The 21,120-nt window shown below is 44.6% G+C and overlaps 1 pseudogene; it reads left to right on the top strand.

The window, feature by feature from the left end:
* Positions 1-7,591: 7,591 nt before the first annotated feature.
* Positions 7,592-14,982, top strand: LOC136463238 (expansin-A24-like; annotated as a pseudogene).
* The last annotated feature ends 6,138 nt before the right edge of the window (positions 14,983-21,120 follow it).

Here is a 21,120-nt window from a genome sequence, read left to right as displayed (position 1 = left end):
AGTTGCTGGAGTCCTACACTATCTATGTGCATTACTTGTATATAGATACCGATTCTTAGCATCTATTTATAATTGTGTATATTCATGTTTAAATTAAATTTATGTTGTGTGCATAAAGATACGAGCGTACATATCCTCTCAAGCCATCTATTCTGCTGCACTAGCACTAATCTAAACGAACCATTGGCTTCCGTGAGTTACTGCAAACACTTTCATGTTTGATATTCCAACATGAAAGAATTAAGTGGCGAATCAACCTTGTCTATTTGTGGTCCAGACGTATTGTTCTCAAAAAGTAAATGGAAAGATAATGTAAGTTCTCATAATTTTATAATGGGCATAGTCATAAACGGTATTAATTGAAATATGATACATGAATCACTGCTACTGTAAACTTAACCGAAACAGGCAAAAGAGATTAATCGAGGCAGGCAAACCATCCGCCTCCGTGCACAAGTCATGGTTAGGTCTTAACGGAGGCGGTTGGCCACCCGCCTTGTTAATGAATTAACCAAGGCAGGTGCCTTAGAACGTCCGCCTCGGTTAATCGATAAAAAAACAAAAAAAATTCCATGAGCCCACCGGTGAGCCCATTCTCGAGCCCGCCGGCGAGCCCGTTCCCAGCCCACGAGCCAGATCTGGCTCCGCCGTCGCCCGCTACCATCTGCCGCCCAGAGTAGACCAAGAGAGAGAGAGGAGACCGAAGCCGTCTTTCCGCCCGCCTGACGGACCAGGGTCCTAGGGGTTTCCCATAGGGTCCACTACTCGGCTGGGCCCTAGGCTGGCCCACGATCTGCTGAAGGACATGAGGCAAGATGGCGTGGTCTTCAGGCTATTCAGGATCAACTTAGTCGGCTTACTAAGAAAGCTAGATTCTGTAATAGAACTAGGACTAGATTCTGTAATAGAACTAGAACTCTTCCATTATAATCGACTAGGACTAGATACGTGCCATTATCCTCACCCCAATATAAAGAGAGGTACGGTGCACCCACTTGTACATACAATCATATCAATCAATCCAACGCAAAAGGCTACATACCGACCGGACGTAAAGATTATTTCTCGATTACGAGGGCCCGAACCACTATAAACCGTTCGTCTCTTTGCGTTCACCGTCGGGTTACACGTACGTTGAAGCCCACAAACCATCTTCCCGAGTAACCCTGTGATGAGTTGCCGATCACTCTACAAGAAATAAGGCTTTACATGATGGTTTACTAGTGACATTCTAAGAAAACATCATAGAATTCTATTGTCTGTGATGGTTCGTTCCTGTGGTGATACATTTATGACGACTGTTTTAGTTGTCGTCACGGTTGGACATCACAGATAATATTCCCCTGTAAATGATGCAAGATCCAGAGTATTGGATATCCAGCCCAAGACCCAGTACCCCTCGCATATATAAGCATAACCAAAACTTAGGGTTTCTCAGCTCTCTCACACTCTCCCTCTCCCTCAGCGGAGAGCAGCGTGCACCCTCAGCCTCTCCCTCAGCCCAGTGAGCACATCTCTATCTTCCTCTCCCTCTCCCTCTCCCGCAGGCCCACACCCTCTCCCTCTCCTCCTCCTATCTCCGAGTGGTGCGCACTCCTAGCGGTTGGCGGTGGCACTCCTAGGCCTTGCTCCCTCTCCCTCCCCTCCGGCGTGGGCAATGGCGGGATCCGGCGTGAGTGACAGCGGTGGCAGCGGCGAGATCCTAGCGGTGGCAGCGGGATCCCAGTGGCAGGCGGACCACTGGATCCCGTGTGGGCGACGGTGGTGGTAGTGGTGGGATCCCGGCATGGGCAACGGCGGCAGGCGGCAGCGGGTTCTCGGCGCACGGGCGACAACGGCGATGGGTAACCATAGTCCCCAAAGTACTGAAACCCATCGCTCCTGTGCTGGTTCCTGCCGCTTCTGTGATGCTCCAGGTGAATCCCCACCCTTCCTTCCTCGTATTGTCTCTCTGTGTCAAGATTTGGTGACCTTGGATTCAATCTCGGTTCGAGCTAATGGTGCCTAGTGCCTGCTGCCTAGGATTTGGTTGGGGTACTGAGGCACAAGATGTGGTGCTGCAGGTGGCAAGGCGACAAGCCAGATCTCATCCTCAGCTACCATCACTACATACCAGGTTTGGGTATTTGCAATTCTTATGTGGTAGGTAATGCTAGCTCTGGTTAAAGAAGCCACATATGTGCAATTCAGCAGCCACATAACTTCAAATGCCTGCACTAATATATTTTATTGTGACTTACTACCTAGTGCCTAGTGCGTACCTGTGAATATGTTATCTGTTTGCAAAGTGCAGTAGAGAGGAATGATTATGTATAAATTTCTTTGAATGACATGGATGAGGAATATAGAGGAACAACAACAATTATATATAATTAGTGAAGCAAAAACTTATATAATAATTGTTTGATGCAGTTACTGGGTCAGCTTAGAAACCCGATTAGATGCTTTCATGTACAAGTAGGTGAGTGAGCTTTCTTGTAATCCTTTTTCTTATGGCTTTGAATTGATCTGATCCTATAGCTAGAATACTCTAGAATACATACATGCATCTCAGGTTGATGTGAGCCTTTTCTAGAATACATACATTGCATCTCAGGAGATCTACTCTGTGATTTCTAGTTGTTGTGATGATGGGATGGGGTGCTGGTATTAATGATGCAGCCTAGCATGTGGGAGGACCATTGTTATGATCTGCAAACCCACTATTTAGTACCTGATATCTCTAGCTCCGTGCTTCGATATAGTATGTTGCTCAATATGGTATCACTGTCTCGCTGTTTGGGTTGGAGAAGATTTATGAGCTGCATCAATTTACTGTCCTCTTACATGTTTGTAGAGAGACTTAGCTGCGATGGCTACCGGCAACAATGAGTTGAAAATCATGATGCAAGCGATGGAGTAGCAAGCACAGCTAAGAAATGGTAAGCTTATTATGATACTTGTCTGCATTGTTCCAAAATTTGTCTTGTTTCAGAAGCTAGCTCATAACCCGGCCATTTAGAATAGCGTTTAAAAAATCTTATTTTTCTATTACTTTAGAAGTGTTGCATCACTTAATTTGTTGTAAATATCATTGAACATGAGTTTTGGACTAGAAATTTAGGTGTGTGGTGGATCTATACTCTTTTGGCCGTAGTATTTTGTTTATAGCTAATTATTTTCAAAGTTTTTGATCTAGAACCAAAAAAAAAAGAAATTAAGTTACATTGATTTCTTTTACATTTTAACATATCCAGGCATCAGACACTGCATACTTTGAACTACCCTGTGTTACTCCAATTATCAATTCTATAGGCTACCTAATTTGAAATTTGTGCTAGATTAAGTTACCTAAAATATATTGGTTGTGCTTAATACTAACAAACAGGGGGTGTCTCTTCTGAACATTGCAGGCTAATAGTTTAAATATGGTGCAGCTACAGCACATTGCCGCTGATTGTGATTATTTCTCTGGTACTCTTCAAATGCAAACCCAATAGATTGTTAGCTGAGGTCAACACTTGTGCTCTCTGAATTGCAGCAAGAGGATCATGGTGCTTATGGTGGCTATTTTTGTTAGTTACGAAAGATTTAGTGGTCTAAGCAAATCATATGAGTTGTGTGCTGTACAAGTCAACATCTTAGTTTTGTAGACACTTGAGTGTAGCTTGGTTATTGCCTTAGTATTTCCTGTGGAAATTTGTACAAAAACAAATGTTGATGGTTTCAATGAAAATGATGAGCAATGTTTTGTCAATTGTGAGCTTTGTTCTAGTTTATATGTTTTATGAGTGTCTTAATGTGTGACAAGGTTAATGTTGATTGTATCGTTAATGTTGTGATGATTTGGCACTAATTTGTGATGTTCTTTTTCATCACTATGGTTTGGATCTAGGCTTGGATATTGGCTGGTTATAGGAGACGGACAACCAGCATGTCAAAAAGCTAAGTCGCGGTTCAATCCACATGGTTTGTATATGTCTCTTCCTGTTCCTTCTACTCCTTAGGGCTGATATATCTATGGATTTTGTGTTGGGTTTGCTAATGACTAAGAGGGGGAGGGATAGCATTTTTGTGGTGGTTGATTGTTTTTCTAAGATGGTACATTTTATTCCTTGTCATAAGAGCGACGATGTTGTTCATATTGCTGACCTTTTTCTTTCAAGAAATCGTTCGCTTGCATGGTATGCCTTCTACTATTATTTTATATCGCGATGTAAAATTCTTGAGTCATTTTTGACGCACTTTGTGGAATAAATTGGGAACTAAGCTACTGTTTTCTACAACATGTTATCCCCAAACTAATGGGCAAACTGAGATAGTGAATCAAACATTGTCCACCATGTTGAGAGCAATTTTGAAGCGTAATTTGAAGATGTGGGAAGAGTATTTGCCGCATGTAGAGTTTGCATATAACAAGGCAGAATATTCCACCACCATGGTAAGTCCTTTTCAGATAGTGTATGGTTTTAACCCTTGTGCTCCTATTGATCTTTTGCCTTTACCTACCACTGAGAGAACACATAGTGATACTAGAGAGCGTGCTAATTTCATTTATAAGTTGCATGAAACAAATAAAGCAAATATTGAAAGAATGAATGAAAAGTATATAATTGCTGGTAGTAAAGGTAGAAAAGAAATTAAACTTGAACTAGGTGATTTTGTTTGGTTATATTTGAGAAAAGATAGATTTCCTGAGTTGTGTAAGTCTAAATTAATGCAAAGAACAGCCGGTCCTGATAAGATAATTAAGAAAATAAATGATAATACCTACAAACTTGAGTTGCCACCTGAGTTCGGGGTTAGTCCCACCTTTAACATTGCAGATTTGAAGCCTTATTTGGGAGAAGAAGATGAGCTTGAGTCGAGGACGACTTAGTTTCAAGAGGGGGAGGATGATGAGGACATCACTCCATCGGATGTACCCGCTGATCCTTCAACTGTCATGCAAGGTCCAATGACCCGGGCTCAAATGCGTCAACTCTATTTTGATAATAGACTATTATCTAATGATGTTATCTTGCTTAGGAACATTGGATAGGGTCATGAGGGACTTAGAGGAAGAGGTGGAGGCGTTGATGACCAGCAAGGACGTTCAACAGAAACCGGAGGTCCGGTCCAACATGATTTTGAGTCTGCCTCGGCCTTCAGGACCAGTCTGCCTTAAACTAGTCACCCAGGACGCATCCGGACTCCGTTTTCGACGATCGACATATGGTTGGAAAGCTAATTTGATAAGGAAGACAACTCAAGTAGTCTCACGTCAAAAGCCCTTCAGAATCAACAGGAATCATCAAAATAATTCAGCATCCAGAATCTGCCAGGGTGCTGCGACACCATCTTTTGGTCCATTGGACCGTGTATCGTGTTTGGGCCCATTAGGGGACGTGTCTAGGGTAGGCGACAACCCTAAGACCTTTATAATCATACGCCGCCACCGTCATTAGATTTTGGGTTTTTGCTTAGATTAATCTATCAAGAACAGTTTCACCGTTTATCAGTTTGTGAGACCTCAACTTCGTGAGATTAATCATTCATCTACAATTTGGTTGCTTTCTTTCTTGTTCTTGCTTTTGTTCTTCGTTGCACAGGCAGGGATTAGCCTTCTTGGCGAGGTCAACCATATTCATGTCTCGGTTGATAACCAGAGGAGTTGTGGTGCTAAGATTGAAGGGTTCGATCTTTCGATCTGAAGCTGGATCGATGTGTCATTCTCCGCCACAACGATAGTTACCACTACCTGGCGGAAGATCAGGATCCCCGTTTCCATTAGAGAGATCATGAGTTTCTTGTGCATCGTGTGGCTAAGGTAGAAGGAGGGGTTGCGGCAGACCCTGGCATTGGCGTCAGGCCTGTTATGCTTGGCTCAACTGGGCCTCGGTCGTTCAGACCTTCGCTAGCTGATGTGTCGTGGGCCATTCAGCTTGCTAATTAGTCGGTGCCTTGAGACACCCGAGGATTATAACCCTGACACCACCGCACCCCGTTACCCCTCCGCGCCCCGTTCCCCACCGTGCCCCCTGTTCCAAGAGCACGAAACACTTTTTAAGTGCAACATCGCAAAAAATATAGTGTAACATCAGGATCTAAATACAACGACATCACAAAACTATGTAGTGCAACAACAACAAAAAATACTGCAACATAGGAAATTTTGTAATGTAACATTGAAAAATTTGTACTGCAATATCTGAAACAGTAGTACTGCAATGTCGCAAAAATCAACCATGAAACATGGAAATGGAAACATCTCAAAATCACCTTTTAGTGCTGCAATATTTAAAAAAAGGTAATTTCAACAATTAAGATCCCCTATTACAACAATCCCAACATTAGAACTTCCTATTGCAACACATGAAATCACCTATTGCAACATAGAAAATCATCTACTGCAACATCCAAAAACCCCCTTGGAACACGGAGAAACAGTAAAAAAGGAGTACAAAACATCAAGGGGATGGGTTCGAGGTGCAGGCTGCTCTAGCCCCAGGCGCATCCCCTTCGAGCTCACTAGAGGGAGGAGGGAATAGGACCACAAAGGTCGTCGGAACCCTAGCCAACGTCGCGTCCCTTAGATCCAATGGAAGAGGAGGAGGAGGAGGAGGAGGGCTCAGATGTAGAGGAGGAACGACCTACCTTATCAGTGCCACTGCCGTCGTCCTCGTCTCCGATGGGGGAAGCGGGAGCCAAGTCACTGAGGGCACGGCGTAGCAGGTCGCGGAGGGGGGGAGAGGGAGGGAGTGCCGGCGGGCAGGTGGGGCGGCCGGGGCGTGGTGTCCGTCACGGCGGGTGAGCGGGCGCGGCAGTAGAATGGGAGCGCGAGTGCTACAGGAGTGCGGCTCGAGGAAAGGATAAGGAGGAGAGAGGGAAGCAGGTGAGTTGATTCGGCACGTGTCGGGTGTGTCCGTCCCCACCCGGACGCCCGCTTTATATCAATTCCATATAACCTTCCCTGCTGAGATGGCCCCCTCTACGCATCCAAAAAATGTACCCAACATAGAAATCAGTCATCCAGATTGCTTACAAGTGTTGACTCCTTACTCAAATCTGACGATCAAGATCCGTGTATGGTACTCTTCGGCCCCCTGCCATCTCCCACACGAAAGGAAACCCATCCGCGCACAAGAAAACCCATCTGCGCGCGACATCCACGTCAGGCGTCACCGTCTCCAGGCCCCGCCCCCGATCCCCGCTCGCGCTCAGGATCTCCAGGAACCGCCGCCACACGACCGCGCGTCCGTCCCCACGATCTTCGCGCTCGGCTCCTCCTTCCTGCAGGGCACGCCGGCCAGCCACGCACAGCGCATTGCATGCCGGCCGAAACACGCGCCTGTCACAGTTGGACGACAACGCGTGCGCTTTGTTTCAAAAAATAAAGGCGTCCACAAATCAGATTCAATCAAAGTAGATAGAAATCAAAATCAATCGGGCTCAATCACAGGCAATAAAAAATAATCGCGCCAACAAATCAAATAAAAAAGGAATTGACGCAATCACATATATAGCGCGAGGAAGACCATCCTGATCAGGCACGTACGCACTCGCGCTCGCCGGAGAAGCAACATACATATCATCACATATATATCGTTAACGCCGCCGACGCTGCCAACGAGCACAACTCCTGCCGGGCCCCGCCGAGAACCCTGCCGACGCCTCCAACGAGCAGTCCGCCGTGGATCCCGCGCCGCCACCGAGTTCGGCGATGACGACGTGTTCGATCGCATCCCCTCGCCCCGGTCATATCCCCAGGCATGCAAACAGCCTTCTACTCTCTAGGCGAACACTGGGTTTAGGGTTTTTGACAGCTTTTGCGTTGTTTCCCTGGGTTTAGGTGGTGCTCGCGCTTGCGCAGTGCGGTGGTGACGCGCTGAACGCGGAGGACGAGGAGGAGTGGGCGTCGAAACACGTACTCCGCAGCAAGCTCCGGCAACTCTCATCAGATCCTCGACATCCTGCTTGAGCGAGGTACGAGACCAAACCGATAAGTGTGGTCGGTCTCTAATATTTTTTGCTACGGATTTCTAAGATTAGCTAGCGCAAAACTGGTAGCACATGACGGAACTGATGTCTTGGTTTTTACCGAAAACATTGTTTTCTAGGTCCACTTTCTGACCTTGCATGTTGAGTATTTTGAGTTTCTAGATTCTTTTTTTTTTTACTTTAGTTTCTAGATTCTATTTTATCGTGGTGAAGTTCCCTCTCATTTTCTCGGTTAATAACTAACTACACGCTTAATCCAAATGACGCGTTAGATTAAGCGTGTATGTTTTATATAAATCATAAAGATGATTTTTTTTTAATGCTTGTGTTTGTTTTATATAAATCATAAAGATTAGTATGTATAGCTGTGAATTTTTTTTGTATTTAACTTTGTATTGTTTCTTCAAAGGATTATAATTGTTTATAATCCTTTTTGTACCCCGGCTGTTATATCTCAGCAATCAACAAGACCGATTCTTTTGATATCAGTCCCACGAAATGATGTAGCCCTTAAATACTTGTGTTTGTTTATAAATCATACAGATTAGTATATGTATACATGTGAATTATTTTTTTGGTATTTAACTTTGTATTGTTTCAAAAGACTAGTAAAGTGCACGTGCCAACGTCACGGCTTCATTTTAGAGATAAACATCAAAACAACCAATTGATGATATTTTTTTCATAGTCTAACTTTCACCCAATTGTATATGACCATATATATAATACGGAATACCCTTATGCATAACAAGGCATAATAAAGTGATGTCTTGCCTTAACCATCTAATTTATAATCTGTCTAAGGTCCTTGAGTCAAAACATTCATTTGCACGGCTCTTCAAAATGTCCACCAAGAATTCCGTTCTCAGTGAAGTTGATAGTTGTCCATAGCAGATAATAATTTAATTTATTAATTTACTATGTAGTGTACAAAATATGCATAGAGAAACTATTTTTATTAATTAATTCTCAAATATAAAGAAATAAGTTACAATCAAAGACGACTCACCTTGAGGCAAGACCTTTGCATTGTTTGCCTTCTTAGGCTATCTCCAACAACAACACCTAAAATACAAGACTCATTCGTCCTTTGGGTAGCACTACAGGCAAAAGGTTCAATACATATTCGGCATCTTCTCCAACAGCAAGACCCAAAAGAGAATCCTTTCTGCAAATAAGTTTTCAGGAGAGAGGATACTCATATTTGGATTGTGCCTCTCAGGCAACCTAAAATAGGTCTCCCGTATAGGTACTCTGATGGAGGCTGATTTTAGGTCTCTTGCTACTCATTTTAGATTTGGGTCTCCTTATTGGAGACAGTCTTAGGCTCATTATATCGAGGCATCGTCATCACATCCTCATCAGCACGCTTCCTATCTTCGTCTTTTTCTACATCAACTATTTGTCTGGCACAGTCTTTGATTGGTCATTCTTCTATATCCATAATATTGATCTACATATGCAATTTTATAATATCAGTGCTAGATGCCATTTTTTTGTATATGTATGCAATGACCCGTATAGATATATATACATATGTGAGGATAGGTGAGTTACTTGTGAGAATTGTTGCGTACCACACCCTCGTCAGTTGATCTGCACTTGTTCTACATTCATATTGATCTACATATGCAATATGCAATATTATAATATCAGTGTTAGATATCATTTTTTTATATGTATGTAATGACCCGTTAGATATACATGTGCGAGGATATTTGTGTTGCCGGAGAGATCGCTGCTTATGATATCCTCGTCGGCACGCTTCCTGTCCTTGTCTTGTTCTAGATAAACTATTTTTTCGGCATCGTCTTTGATCTGTCCTTTCTTTTACATCCATATTGATCTGCATATGCAATATTTATAATATCAGTGTTAGATAGTCATTTTTGTATATATGTATGTAGTGAGCAGATAGTGAGTTGCGGGAGAGATCTTTGCGTACTGGATGGTCACGCACCCAAAATATATCATTATTAATTTATTTAATGATATGTTAATAATGATATATTTCGGGTGCGTGATGATGCACTATGTAACGCTGTCTCCCACAACTTAGGTATGTTCATTACATACATATATATACAAAAATGGCATCTAACAATGGTATTACAATATATTGCATAATATGCAGATCAATATGGATGTAAAGAAGGGCCGATCAAAGATGATGCCAAAAAAATAGTTAATCTAGAACAAAATGAGGACAGGAAGCTGCTGACGAGGATGTCATATGCAGCGATGTCTCCGGCAACTCAAATATCCCCACACATGTATATCTAACGAGTCATTGCATACATATACAAAAAATGGTATCTAACATTGGTATTATAATATTGCATATGCAGTGCTTCACTCTTCTTAAGGTGGGAGATAAGATCAAACTGATTATTGATCAAAATTAAGGTTTGAAACTTAGGTAATTAACTTCTTCTGCTTAACCCAAGAAGAAATTGGATTGATTTTTGAGAAATCAAATTCAGTTAAGACAGGGGAAATTAAGATAGCAATTTCTGAGCCGTATGAGGTAGAAAACTCTCAAGGACGGTTCTAGGGAAAGGAACTGCCTATTCCGGTCTTTCTCTAAAATAGCTATCTTTGAATTCCTACTTGTAAACAAACTAAACTAATAAATATGCCTAGCTAGCATCTGCCAATGTTTTTTACTATCCCGCGACAACAAAAACTTAGTCCCTTGCCACGCTTGCTTAAATGTGTCTTTCTTTGATAAAAAAAAATACCAAAAGCAGAGCCTTTTTCCCTTCGTTGACACAGTGGATTGCTTTTTTTTTGCCAGGAAATGAGTTCCTAGACTTTTGGCTTGCATCCTTTTCTCTACTTATATTGAAAGAGTATATATACCTATACGGGTCATTGCCTACGTATAAAAAATGGCATCTGACACTGGTATTATAAAATTGTATATGCAATTCAATATATGGATGTAGAAGAATGACCAATCAAAGCTGATGCTGGACAAATAGTTGATGTAGAAAAAGACGAAGACAGGAAGCGTGCTGATGAGGATGTGATGGCGATGCCTTGATATAATGAACCTAAGAAGGCAAACAATGCAAAGGTCCTGCCTCAAGGTGAGTCGTCTTCGATTGTAGCTTATTTCTTTATATTTAGGAATTAATTAATAAAAATAGTTTCTCTATGCATATTTTGTACACTACATAGCAAATTAATAAGTTAACTTATTATCTGTCATGGACAGCTATCAACTTGTCTTAGGACAGAATTCTTGGGGGACATTTTGAAGAGCTGTGCAATTGAATGTTTTGACAACTTCCCTAAAGATCTCTAAGACGTACTCAATGTCTTAGGTAGATTATAAATTAGATGGTTAAGGCGAGACATCACTTTATTATGCCTTGTTATGCATAAGGGTATTTCATATTATATACATGGTCATATACAATTGTGTGAAAGTTGAACTATAAAAAAAATATCGTCATTTGGTTGTTTTCATGTTTATCCCTGAAATGAAGTCGTGGCATTAGCACGGGCACTATACTAGTGTAACAAAGGGCTGCTACACGAGATTGAGAAAATTTCATCCTCTTTGTTCTTTCTTCTATCTCCCTTCCTCTATCAGCATTCACCACCCACATGCTTGGAAGAGGACCTGCTAGAGCTTAATTTTATCTTCAATCTTCTTTATTCCTCATTATTGGGAAAGGGGTCTTTCTCAAGTTTTTTAGAATTACATCGTACAACATAGGCGCTCACAACACGCACGCACACTCACCACTATGAATACAAGTATGCTAACCCTACCCCTATAAGCACCTCTGAAGAACTGAGCCAATAGATCTCGAGATTCACGAAATCACTACAGGCGCCTCACTGTCGACGGGGACGTCGCCTATCACTGAAAGCATAGCACCATTAAATCCTAGAATATATCCAGGAAAATACGAGCACCCGTGCGAAATCAAGAACTTGAACGCGGGTGAGCAGGTTCCACCATAATTAACCCAATAAATTGATCTACAATTTAGTATAAGAGCTCCAATTTTCTCATTTTCCCTTCGCTTTTGGACTTTGGAGGAAAACTTCGAGGCGTGTGGTTAGCGCCCGGATGTCTGGACGCCCGTGCAACCTGCCTCCGTTGACTCGTTCTGACTCGCACGTGCACCTCGCTCTCAATGCTGCGGCCGCCGCTCCTCGCTTTTGGATGGACGGCCTCGCCCCCGACTCGTAGGTGCACCCTGGCCCCTGCTCCTTCCCCTGACCCCTCTCTCTCTCCATGTGGGTCGGACCTAGGAGCCAGCCCCTAGCTCGTTGCGCCACTGTCTGTCGATCCCTAGCTCTGCCGCGCCCCCATCCCCCGCCACCTGGGTCATGCGCCCATCCCTCACCGTGCCCCCTGTGAAACACTTGCAACATAAAACACTTAATGCAACATATATCTAACACAGATGAAACATTTGAAACGTACTGTTGCAACATATGTGTAAAAGATATACAACATCGAGATAAAAAAACTTGCAGCATGTATGTGAAACATATGCAATGTCCACATAAAACACTTGCAACATGTGTGAAACATGCAACATTCAGATAAAACAATTGTTGCAACATACATCTCAAATAGATGAAACATTTTTTTCAAAACACTTGCAACATACCAATGAAAATATTTGCAAAAATTTGCAACAAGTGCAACATACCAATCTAGTTTTGCAATATCCATAAGTAACAATTGTAACATGCCTCTGAAATATTTGAAACACTTGAAACATACATTTGCAATATAGAGGAGGTGAAGGCCGGGGCAAGTCGATTTCGGTCGTCTGGGTGGGATCCGGTGGCGAGCGAGCACCACCAGTACTGGCCACACTCGTGGGTGCCCTTGGCTTGGCCGGGGAAGACTTGAGGCGCCACTACACAGTGCACCCTAGTGACCATGGCGGGGTCATCGGCGCGCTTGACAGCGATGGGCGATGGATGGATGGCGATGGAGCGACTGGCGCAGACGGCTGGGACACGCAGGTGAGTGGCGTTGGGACCGATGGCGCGCGGCGTGGCTGGCGATGGGGTGAAGGGCACGGCGCAGCAGCCCGACGAGGGCGCAGTGGGGGAAGGGGGCGGACGAATGAGTGGCCACGCTGCTTCGGGCGCTGAGCAGATAAGCATACGAGGGAGTGAGGATTTGTTTTTTGTTTTTGAGAGAGATGAGGCCTGCTCCTGCAGAGACGCGTTAGGACGGGAGTCACGGATGAACGCTCCTATTGGATCATTATCGAACTTCTGAGTGACAAGGAACGGCCGGTGTAAGAGCCCGGCGGTTAATCATTATAACTTCATTTACACACAGATGGGCGCTGCTGATGCTGCTGTGTGCTGTCCAGGTGCAGGCCCGGATAACTCGTGCCATTGAAGAAACCAACGACATCCTTCCTTAGACAATTGTATGTATGGTGAACACGCAAGCAAGTGCAAAGCCGCCGTTGACTTCACCTTCAAAGAAGGTGAAGCTCAAGCAACGCGATCCTCTGAAGTCTGAACTCGAAGAAGAGAAACGGCGAACAAATTAAAGCACCGGCTAAAATGTATCCGTGCGCGTGCGCGCGTACATTTATCTCTCCGGTTTGAACCGTAAGCAATGCATCGCCATGTGCAGTTTCTGGTCCGGCTTGCTTCATTTGATCGATGCGCTTGTTAATTTGTTTAATTAACCCTTCGTGATTGCTAGGGTAAGGCCGTGTATATATATACCCACCAGACCGTTGCACAAATCATCACACCACAATCAATCTAGACACTTGAGCAGAACACATTAATAAACCAGTTCGTGCACTCAGCATCCCGGCCAGCTCTGTGAGGTGAGGCATATAGCTACGTTTTGTGCAGTTTCAAGGCATATACAAACCCGAGCAGTATGGGTATGGCCGCTCCAGCTCGAGTTCTTGGAGTCGTGTCGCTCGCAGTCGCCTGCATGTTGGCCATGGCCGCCGCTGGTGACGCCGCCACCAGCGCTCCGTCGTCTCCGACGCCGGCCGGATGGCTGAAGGCGCATGCCACGTTCTACGGTGGCGCCGATGCCTCTGACACCATGGGTAATTAAGTTGCCCTCTCTTATTTTGTCATGGTTTATTACCCAAAGCTAGCAGGCAGATCGAGAGATAACTGTATACCGCGTCATCAAATTGTATATATTTCGCAGGCGGTGCGTGCGGGTACGGGAACCTCTACTCGCAGGGCTACGGCACGCGGACGGCGGCCCTGAGCACGCCGCTCTTCAACGGCGGCGCATCATGCGGGCAGTGCTACAAGATCGCGTGCGACCGCAAGAGAGCCGACCCGAGGTTCTGCAAGCCCGGCGTCACGGTCACCGTCACGGCCACCAACTTCTGCCCGCCCAACTCGGCGCTGCCCGACGGCGGTTGGTGCAATCAGCAGCGCCCGCACTTCGACATGGCGCAGCCGGCGTTTGAGAAGATCGGCGTCTACACCGGCGGCAATCATCGCCGTCATGTACAAAAGGTATATTTTATGAGTTCAATTGCCGATCAAGTGTAGAAGTCTCGACTGTTCTGACAAAATTAAGCATGACGATGCATGCAATGTCTTATCTTGAGTAAAAATGCTTGCTTTAATTTGCAGGGTTCCTTGTGTGAAGCGAGGCGGGGTGCGGTTCACAATCAACGGTCACGACTACTTCAATCTCGTGCTCGTGACCAATGTTGCAGGCGCTGGCTCCATCAAGTCAATGGATGTCAAGACCTCCAACTCCAATAGTTGGATACCAATGGCACGCAACTGGGGTGCGAACTGGCACTCTCTTGCGTATCTTACTGGGCAGATGCTCTCGTTTAGAGTCACCGACACAGACGGACAAACTATTGAATTCACAAACGTGGTGCCACAAGGATGGAAGTTTGGCCAAACATTTGCATCCAAGTTGCAGTTCAAGTGAGAGCTCCGTGCAGGATTTCCAATGACCCATTAGTTGCGCACTTGTGGGATTAGTATATATGATTCGAAGACGCTCAAAATGTATGCATGCATGGAGTTGCTGGAGTCCTACACTATCTATGTGCATATAGATACCGATTCTTAGCATCTATTTATAATTGTGTATATTCATGTTTAAATTAAATTTATGTTGTGTGCATAAAGATACGAGCGTACATATCCTCTCAAGCCATCTATTCTGCTGCACTAGCACTAATCTAAACGAACCATGGCTTCCGTGAGTTACTGCAAACACTTTCATGTTTGATATTCCAACATGAAAGAATTAAGTGGCGAATCAACCTTGTCTATTTGTGGTCCAGACGTATTGTTCTCAAAAAGTAAATGGAAAGATAATGTAAGTTCTCATAATTTTATAATGGGCATAGTCATAAACGGTATTAATTGAAATATGATACATGAATCACTGCTACTATAAACTTAACCGAAACAGGCAAAAGAGATTAATCGAGGCAGGCAAACCATCCGCCTCCGTGCACAGGTCATGGTTAGGTCTTAACGGAGGCGGTTGGCCACCCGCCTTGGTTAATGAATTAACCAAGGCAGGTGCCTTAGAACGTCCGCCTCGGTTAATCGATAAAAAAACAAAAAAAATCCATGAGCCCACCGGTGAGTCCATTCTCGAGCCCGCCGGCGAGCCCGTTCCCAGCCCACGAGCCAGATCTGGCTCCGCCGTCGCCCGCTGCCATCTGCCGCCCAGAGTAGACCAGGAGAGAGAGGAGACCGAAGCCGTCTTTCCGCCCGCCTGACGGACCAGGGTCCTAGGGGTTTCCCATAGGGTCCACTACTCGGCTGGGCCCTAGGCTGGCCCACGATCTGCTGAAGGACATGAGGCAAGATGGCGTGGTCTTCAGGCTATTCAGGATCAACTTAGTCGGCTTACTAAGAAAGCTAGATTCTGTAATAGAACTAGGACTAGATTCTGTAATAGAACTAGAACTCTTCCATTATAATCGACTAGGACAAGATACGTGCCATTATCCTCACCCCAATATAAAGAGAGGTACGGTGCACCCCCTTGTACATATAATCATATCAATCAATCCAACGCAAAAGGCTACATACCGACCGGACGTAAAGATTATTTCTCGATTACGAGGGCCCGAACCACTATAAACCGTTCGTCTCTTTGCGTTCACCGTCGGGTTACACGTACGTTGAAGCCCACAAACCATCTTCCCGAGTAACCCCATATGAGTTGCCGATCACTCTACAAGAAATAAGGCTTTACATGATGGTTTACTAGTGACATTCTAAGAAAACATCATAGAATTCTATTGTCTGTGATGGTTCGTTCCTGAGGTGATACATTTATGACGACTGTTTTAGTTGTCGTCACGGTTGGACATCACAGATCATATTCCCCTGTAAATGATGCAAGATCCAGAGTATTGGATATCCAGCCCAAGACCCAGTACCCCTCGCATATATAAGCATAACCAAAACTTAGGGTTTCTCAGCTCTCTCACCCTCTCCCTCTCCCTCAGCGGAGAGCGGCGTGCACCCTCACCCTCTCCCTCAGCCCAGTGAGCACATCTCTATCTTCCTCTCCCTCTCCCTCTCCCGCAGGCCCGCACCCTCTCCCTCTCCTCCTATCTCCGAGTGGTGCGCACTCCTAGCGGTTGGCGGTGGCACTCCTAGGCCCTGCTCCCTCTCCCTCCCCTCCGGCGTGGGCAATGGCGGGATCCGGCGTGAGTGACAGCGGTGGCAGCGGCGAGATCCTAGCGGTGGCAGCGGGATCCCAGTGGCGGCGGCCACTGGATCCCCGTGTGGGCGACGGTGGTGGTAGTGGTGGGATCCCGGCATGGGCAACGGCGGCAGCGGCAGCGGGTTCTCGGCGCACGGGCGACAACGGCGATGGGTAACCATAGTCCCCAAAGTACTGAAACCCATCGCTCCTGTGCTGGTTCCTGCCGCTTCTGTGATGCTCCAGGTGAATCCCCACCCTTCCTTCCTCGTATTGTCTCTCTGTGTCAAGATTTGGTGACCTTGGATTCAATCTCGGTTCGAGCTAATGGTGCCTAGTGCCTGCTGCCTAGGATTTGGTTGGGGTACCGAGGCACAAGATGTGGTGTTGCAGGTGGCAAGGCGACAAGCCGGATCTCATCCTCAGCTACCATCACTACATACCAGGTTTGGGTATTTGCAATTCTTATGTGGTAGGTAATGCTAGCTCTAGTTAAAGAAGCCACATATGTGCAATTCAGCAGCCACATAACTTCAAATGCCTGCACTAATATATTTTATTGTGACTTACTACCTAGTGCCTAGTGCGTACCTGTGAATATGTTATCTGTTTGCAAAGTGCAGTAGAGAGGAATGATTATGTATAAATTTCTTTGAATGACATGGATGAGGAATATAGAGGAACAACAACAATTATATATAATTGTGAAGCAAAAACTTATATAATAATTGTTTGCTGCAGTTACTGGGTCAGCTTAGAAACCCGATTAGATGCTTTCATGTACAAGTAGGTGAGTGAGCTTTCTTGTAATCCTTTTTCTTATGGCTTTGAATTGATCTGATCCTACAGCTAGAATACTCTAGAATACATACATGCATCTCAGGTTGATGTGAGCCTTTTCTAGAATACATACATTGCATCTCAGGAGATCTACTCTGTGATTTCTAGTTGTTGTGATGATGGGTGGGGTGCTGGTATTAATGATGCAGCCTAGCATGTGGGAGGACCATTGTTATGATCTGCAAACTCACTATTTAGTACCTGATATCTCTAGCTCCGTGCTTCGATATAGTATGTTGCTCAATATGGTATCACTGTCTCGCTGTTTGGGTTGGAGATGATTTATGAGCTGCATCAATTTACTGTCCTCTTACATGTTTGCAGAGAGACTTAGCTACGATGGCTACTGGCAACAATGAGTTGAAAATCATGATGCAAGCGATGGAGTAGCAAGCACAGCTAAGAAATGGTAAGCTTATTGTGATACTTGTCTGCATTGTTCCAAAATTTGTCTTGTTTCAGAAGCTAGCTCATAACCCGGCCATTTAGAATAGTGTTTAAAAAATCTCATTTTTCTATTACTTTAGAAGTGTTGCATCACTTAATTTGTTGTAAATATCATTGAACATGAGTTTTGGACTAGAAATTTAGGTGTGTGGTGGATCTATACTCTTTTGGCCTTAGTATTTTGTTTATAGCTAATTATTTTCTAAGTTTTTGATCTAGAACAAAAAAAAAGAAATTAAGTTACATTGACTTCTTTTACATTTTAACATATCCAGGCATCAGACACTGCATACTTTGAACTACCCTGTATTACTCCAATTATCAATTCTATAGGCTACCTAATTTGAAATTTGTGCTAGATTAAGTTACCTAAAATATATTGGTTGTGCTTAATACTAACAAACAGGGGGTGTCTCTTCAGAACATTGCAGGCTAATAGTTTAAATATGGTGCAGCTACAGCACATTGCCGCTGATTGTGATTATTTCTCTGGTACTCTTCAAATGCAAACCCAATGGATTGTTAGCTGAGGCCAACACTTGTGCTCTCTGAATTGCAGCAAGAGGATCATGGTGCTCATGATGGCTATTTTTGTTAGTTACGAAAGATTTAGTGGTCTAAGCAAATCATATGAGTTGTGTGCTGTACAAGCCAACATCTTAGTTTTGTAGACACTTGAGTGTAGCTTGGTTATTGCCTTAGTATTTCCTGTGGAAATTTGTACAAAAACAAATGTTGATGGTTTCAATGAAAATGATGAGCAATGTTTTGTCAATTGTGAGCTTTGTTCTAGTTTATGTGTTTCATGAGTGTCTTAATGTGTGACAAGGTTAATGTTGATTGTATCGTTAATGTTGTGATGATTTAGCAATAATTTGTGATGTTCTTTTTCATCACTATGGTTTGGATCTAGGCTTGGATATTGGCTGGTTATAGGAGACGGACAACTATTTCATGACGGGCACAAAAGCCCATCTATGACGGCTCAATTCGGTCTAATAAATGTATGACGCGGGATACATGACATTTTTCATGATCGTCACTGTGAGTTAACTGTGACGCATTTTTGCTTGTCCATGACCAAAGTAAACCGTCATGTATAAGGGTATTTTTTGTAGTGTCATCAAACACCGACAACTGGCGTGCCAGGTAGGGGCTTTTGGCAACTTCATGATCGAGAGCTCGATGGACCTCGACAAAATGATTTTTCCCGCTTGACAACATGATTTTTCCGATGGGATCCACCTTTGTCTTCGGCTCCTAGATCTGCACTGCCGATGACCGTGGCTAGCTTCAGAGTCACCTCATGGAGATCCTAGCGCAACAAGCTTCTCCAGCAGCTTCAACAACTACGCTAGATCTTCTCGCCTAGAAATTTTCCCACCTTTTGATTTTTGATTCAACTCGGACTCGGGAGGCTAGGGAGATCCAAGACTCTCACCCGGACACTATTAGTTTGTCCGGGTTGGAGATCCCATATGCTGTTTGCATCAAAAACCAAAGTCGTTTCCACTCGAACTCATAAATTCAGCTTTGATCTACCAAGATATGATCAATCACCTCTTGTAGTCAGAGTAGCAGATCCCACTGTCAGGTGTGTAGAAGGGTTTGGTCTTGTCCATCACACTCGAAGGACGCATCGTCCATTGGGCAGGTGTCCTACCTTGCACTACATCATCAGATCCCTCTTGCTCGATCAGCATGGTAGAGCTCCTGCCTTACCAAGATGGCAGCGCTCTTCCATCTGACGATGATCACGACTCCATAGAGATTTTGAACAGTGTGACGACTACAGAATCTAGGAACCACTCTACACCAAGACATTCCAGAGAAGTCTTCATGGCCGGTCACCCACCTCAGATCCCTATGCCACAAGCTCCTAATATTCAAGATGGCAAAGAAACTTTGTCCAACATCTCTCCGGATGCAGCAACACCTAAAAATGAGATAAACGAGTAGAAGACAGCTAGGGAGAAGAAGAATAAAGCACGATAGGCTCATCATAACCAAGCCCAGCACCATAGGGAAGAGTGGGAGCGGTATCGGGTAGCCTGCCATGAAGTTGAACAGCAACGCTTGGCTGTAGAAGCCGAAGTCGAGCAACGCCAATTGGATGAAGAAAGGTATCAGCAACGTTGGGAGCCTGACAATTTCAGGGCATCCGCCTCACGCAACCTCGATGTCAACTTTATGGAAGTAGCTGGCCACAGGGTTTTCACTACACCCAACGCTAATGTTTACGCTCTAGCGATAGAGCTGGTTGCAATTCAGAATCCAACTGATGACCAACGACGCCTCAAGGTTATCTTGGAATCCATGGCCCTACAGATGCAAGCAGCAAAAACAGTGCCAGCTATCCCCATCCCTTCTTGAGGGCCAGAGCAGCACCCTCCTACTAACTCTAGGCAAGGGAACGCACCGCGAGTACCAGCTCTTTCACGTCTTGGGCCTTAGGGTAACCAGAACAGGAATCAGGGTGCAGCGCAATCAGCTTACCGCCATCAAGGGTAGTATTACCACAGGAGGGAAGGCAGAGGTGAATCAGAGTAAAGGGAGGCCAGTATCTCCCCCAACAAGTTCCCATGTTTCTCAAGCAGACTCCTCTTAGTCTGACTACCCTACAAGTTCAAGCCATCTAACCCCTCCATGTACGACGGGAAGACAAAGCCCAACCAATGGCTACACATCTACTCTTAGTCAATTGAGTTTACTGGTGGCAACGATGATATCAAGATTCTATATTTCCCCATGCCACTTGAGACCGTGCCACTCGCCTGGTTCGACAAACTACGCCCCAACTCTATTGATACTTGGGAGCAACTATAGCGCAAGTTCTATGACAACTTATGTGGGGTCCTCACCTATCCAAGTACTCGGATCGAACTTAGGACTTGCAAGCAGAAACTAGATGAGTCCTTCCAGGAATATTATCACCTCTTTGCATAGTTATGAACCTAGGACTATGAATCACCGACAGAGAAGTAACTAGACACTTTTCTAATGGAATCAAGTGCAAGTGGCAATTCAAAAAGTTCTACGATGATAATCTAGAGACAATTGAAGACTTCATGCGCACTATCCAAAAGGTGATCGCATCTGAGGAGCGGACACGTGAGCGGTTCTTGGCATGTAACCCATAGGACAACAGAAACTATGACCCCAGGGGCAATGATGGTGGATAATTCAATAGGAAACAGGGA

The sequence above is a fragment of the Miscanthus floridulus genome, chromosome 7, assembly GCF_019320115.1.
Source record: "Miscanthus floridulus cultivar M001 chromosome 7, ASM1932011v1, whole genome shotgun sequence".
In the NCBI taxonomy this organism is placed as follows: domain Eukaryota; kingdom Viridiplantae; phylum Streptophyta; class Magnoliopsida; order Poales; family Poaceae; genus Miscanthus; species Miscanthus floridulus.
Note: the sequence above shows the minus strand (reverse complement) of the source record. Positions and strands in the feature narration are given on the sequence as shown.